The sequence below is a fragment of the Mus pahari genome, chromosome 15 (genome assembly GCF_900095145.1).
Source record: "Mus pahari chromosome 15, PAHARI_EIJ_v1.1, whole genome shotgun sequence".
Lineage (NCBI taxonomy): Eukaryota > Metazoa > Chordata > Mammalia > Rodentia > Muridae > Mus > Mus pahari.
Window position 1 is genome coordinate 6,239,337 of NC_034604.1, and position 5,320 is coordinate 6,244,656.

Sequence of the window (5,320 nt, forward strand, 5' to 3'; positions counted from 1 at the left end):
AAAAATAATAATAAAAAGAGGAAAGAAAATGACAAATCTGTATGAAAAATGAAAAAAAAAGAAATATCTGTTAATTTTCAAGAAAAAAAATTTGCACTGTCATGCATTCATTTGTACGAATTGGCAGCCAAACTTCAAACCATGAAAGTGATGTTTCTAGTATTGATTTTTAAAGAGAATAAATCATTTAAAATTGGGTTTTGCTTTCCAAAAGTTATGGATATATTCTAATATTGCAAAAGAAACTCTAAAATTATGATTAAAATTGCCAGTGTTCCCTTGACTGCAGTTTGTAGTTTGATCGCAAGCTTAAGATTTTTAACTCACCCATATATTGTAATTAGTATGATTACAAGAGTAATCATCTTATGAGAGCGCTAATCCAGCTCACTTCAACCATCCGGCCATACAAAACAAAGGCAGAGTTATCTGGATATATTTGTCTTTGTGCAGAAATTGGACCCTTATACAATCAGTTTGACTATGGTTGCTGCCTTGCAGGGGACTACAGTACAAGCAATTCTTTCACAGCACTAAGGTTATAAAGAATGTTTTAAGTATAAGTCATCTTAAAAAATAAGACTGTCCAAAATGTCAGAAGCATAGACAGATAGTCAAATTTTACCCTGGAATCTGTCCTCACTACAGGAGAGATAATCTTTGGGCCAGAACTCAGACAGAGTGCTCAGATTAGGAAATAACTACGTTTTAGTTAATGCAAAGCTCAGAGGAGCCTCAGCAAGGCTGTGTGACATTTCTTTTGTTTTGCAAACCCTGCCTAGGGAAGTTCTTGGGACCTTGCCTCTCCTTGCCACTGGGGAATTATTTTTTTAAGCTAAAACAACATTATTACAGATCTATCCAAGTGTTGTTCAAAATAAAATTTAAATTTTAGATTTATGAAAGGTCAATGAGGCTGTAGAACTTGTAGAGGCATTACAATCTGACTTGCCTACTCCATATAGAATTATTATAGATTTGGAAGGCTGTTTTATCCTTTGTATCCCAATAATTTTAGAGGGTTTGCTTCCAGTGAGCTTGTGATCATTGGAAAGTTTTGCCTCTAGGTATGGCTAATAGCCTTAAGTTATGTAAGAAAAAAAAATTTTTCTGTCTCTGCTTCAATACAAGAAACTAAGACTTTGAATCCTTCAGTGTATATTGTTTCTTAAATGGAAAGTAATTTGTTAGCAAATGCCTCTGAAGGGAAGTTTACTTCAAATCTTTGCTCTCACACAATGAGAACTTTAAAGTTCTGGTGAGTAGCTGTTGCTCCAGAAAAGGTTCAGAGGCAATATCTTTTTAATATTTAGGGTCTTAGTTATTCTAGACAAATTGTGCTATAGAAAATTTAAGAAAGAAGAGATGATTTGCTTACTTCAAATTATTTTCAAAAGCTTCCAGGAGATGTTAATTGGCTAAGGTCTTAAGGTGACTTAAGCCTTTGTTGGATGTTATCAAGGGAGATGCAAATTAACTGGTGAGAAACAAAATACTTTGCAGAAAGTAGAGGAAGCTTTTATAATTAATTGTTATCAATTGTAATCAATGGTAATCAAATATTAACTGCTTATTTTAGTTATTGTTACTCAATGTGCCCATAGCAATTCTTTGGCAAAAGAGAACAGTAATGTAAAATCATCTTTCTTCATCTCCAAGTAAAGTTTTAACATCCCATTATGACACTGTTGTGGTGCTAATAAAGAATTGTAAGATAAAATCATGAAGTTATTTTAGAAAAGAAAAATGTGTCTTAAAAACTTGATGATGCATCTGTTCCTTTTTCTAAACAGCAATTAAATTGGTTATTGCAGAATATTGATATTTGGGCTATTGCATAGCAAACTTTTTAGGTAAAATTGAGAATCATTATCCAAAAGATAAGTTGTTAAAGATTGCTTCTATGCATGCTTTTGTATTTTCTGTAAATTTATACATACATGCATCCCATAAAGAATACATCTACTGTATTTAAAAACAGCCCTTCTATGGGAGAAAAGCATATGTGATTGGATCACATGTTTATTCTTTTGAGTTTCCTCTAGCTTCAGCACAGATAATTAAATTGTGTGCTGTAGCCAGTGTTTTAAAATGTTGGAAAATCAAGAGCTTACAATTGCTTGAAATTGTTCATTTCTTAGATACTACGAATTCTCAAATTTGCAATTGCTTATGCATATACAACTCAAGTTAAGAAAAAAAGAATACCATTCCTTTAAAGGACTGTCTTTGGACATGTAAGAACTTATTCTAGATTGCCTGGATAAGACCTCTTAAGAGAATGCCACCCCAGGCAGATTATAATCCCAGGCAGATTATAGGCCTTACCCAAGAATAATTGTCCATATAATCTCATTCCTTACATCATCAAAATAGTAATGGCTTAAGATAATAATTTGGTATTTTTAGAGAATGTACATGTCGAATTGTAAAGACTTGTTCTCAAAGTCCTCAGTTTCTACCTGCTCCCCATAATGGTGTTAATTCTTAAGGATTTATACTTAATCAATTATTTCAAATGGATATTCATATTTCTGATTTTACAAAAATAAAATATGCACATGTGACTATTGATACCTTTTCAGGCTTTCTAGTTGCAACTGCTCTAACAAGAGAAGCAACTAAAGTTGCAATTAGTCATTGCCTATGGTAATTATTTTAATGCTTGGTGTTCCAAGTCAGATTAAAACAGATATTGGAACTGGCTATTACAGACAAGTATTTGAGATGTTTTGTCAACAATTTAATATTACCCATGTTACTAAGATTTTTTTATATTTCTCAAGGATGAGGTATTGTGGAATTGTAAAACTATATCTTCTTTTTTTGTTTGTTTGGGTTTTTTTTGTTTTTTGTTTGTTTGTTTTTGGAGACAGGTTTTCTCTGTGTAGCCTTGGCTGTCCTGGAACTCATTCTGTAGACCAGGCTGGCCTCGAACTTAGAAATCCGCCTGCCTCTGCCTCCCAAGTGCTGGGATGTCACCATGCCCGGCAAAACTATATCTTCTTAAAAAAAACAATAAAGGGGGGAATTATATCCCTGTGTACAATATTTAAATCACACTTTTTATTTAAAAATGTTAAAATGTGGATGTCAAAGAACTTACTAAATGTTTTATAATATCTTAAAACTAGGCATACTCATGTCTAGGTGAGATGAAAGGGATCCACTTATTGGCATGTGGCACGATCCTGAACAGATATTTAGTATGGGGAAGAAAGCATGCTTGTGTTTTCTCCACAGAATGCTACAGGAGCATGACAACTGCCAGAATGATTCCTTTGACAGGCTGACCTGTGAGCTTGCTGAGTGCCCTGACGATGGTGACAAGAAAACTGTATTGGGTATATGTTCTTGACCCACCTTTGCTTGCCTTTGTCCCGGATTAGACAAGATAAGCTGCCTTGATTCAAGCTTTTTAACCTTGTGCGACAGAGAACATAGAGACTGTGGAAACTGACTTAGAAAAATTAATCAAAAGGAGGAGTTATAATGACTCTTCTCTTTCCTTTAATGCAACCAGGTATTCTGACTCAATCATGGACTGGTCTAGTAATAAATCCAATATTAGAGATTCCTATTATGAAGATAGCTAAAAAATCTTTACTAGCCAGTAGAATTAACTCGGAGCATAGCCTATTTACATGAGAAGTAACAGGCTTTCTGTTGATTCTCAAAGTCACCTCCCTCACACCAGGAGGCCAGGGCTTGGTCTTGATCATTGCTAATTTGCAACTGAATANAGTACCTGGACTTCCCCACAGACAACCCTAATCCTGTTGCTTTTCAACTTTTTGCTTTGTATTTCAAGCAGGTCTATTACCTCCATGCAGGTTCACCTTCAGCAAGCACAGATGGCAGTAATTCATTGATATGAAGAGATGCATTAAGTGCATATTGTGGCTTTGGTCTGATTGGGAAAAAGGTATGCAATGAGGGCTGGCAGCCATGGTCTGGCAACTGGGTCTATGGCTTATTTCAATCTAAGTCAGAAGCATGTGCCAAGAGGCCATGGTTTGTTCATAATAACACCATAGAGCCATGTTTGTGCAAATAAACACAAACAAGCTGCACATGTTCTCCTTGATGGATAAGAATAAGTCCAATTAGACACAGTCCTAAGACAGGCAAGGCTGCCAGCCACCATAATTCCTGTAAGGTAGAAAATTTAATTTTGGACCCCTATACCACATTGGAGCCAAGAAAGAAAAATAGTTGGTCCCTGAAGCAGCCTGTTCCGAGAACTGGCTGACCACAGAACAGGTAATTACACAAGCTGGTTCAGTAACCCTGTTCCAGGAACTGGCCAACCACAAAAGTTAGATTAAAATCTTGAGAACAATCTTGAGAAGCAGGGAGTCTCCCCATGTGATTTTTAGTACCCCCTTGTGATTTTTCACTGGTATTCTCGGTATTTTCCAAGAATGCCCTCCCTACCACCTTGGGTTGTAGTTTTTTCCTTTAAATACCCTCTTCCCCAGCTACTCGGGGTCCACATGGTCCTCTACCCCTGCGTGGTGCACGACTGTGGGCCCCAGAGCATGCCTGGAATAAAAAGTCCTCTTGCGGTTTGCATCAAGGCCGTTTCTTGTGAGTGATTTGGGGTGTCGCCTCTCCTGAGTCAGAGCATGGGGGAATCAGTCCTCACTTTGTGGGTCTTTCAATTCCCAGGCAGGACCATGAAGCATAAGTAAATTTTATGCCCCAGTTGAGCCTCCCCCAGCCTTGAGCAGGCTGGGTTTCACTGTCAGCTAGCCCACCTAATAAGGTGGAGTCTTCCAACCTAGATAGGTCTATTGTTCTGCCACCTCTGCGGTTTTCTCAAAGACTCCACTACCCACTGAGAGGCTGAACCTGTCTTCCTGAGATGATCCTGAATAAGCAACAGCTTTGCGACAGAGTGACAAGAGCCTGGCATGGTGAGGGATGGGCCTTCCCCTTTATAAACTCAGACTCTTAAGTAAACTTCGGGCCTTGATCAGAAAACTTTGTCTTGGCTAGTTATTTCTCTCGACTTTTCTCCCATAGAGCCCTAGCCTCCCTTTCAGGAACCCAGTTCATATAGCTGTGGGCAGCTACACCTTGAAACAGATTGGGACTAAGAAATGATGGGAGAACCTGTATAAGGGTCCAGGATTCACCAAAGAATGATACCCTGGACTTAAATAGTATGTAAATGCAAAGAGTGTTTATTCTGCAGAAGTCCAGCATGTTGAGGACTCCCTATTACCAAGATACCTCTAACTTACTCCATCTCTAAGGGCATTCCACTACCTGGGCATGGGGGCTGGAAATTGTTACTGAGGAAGTCCAGGGTAGG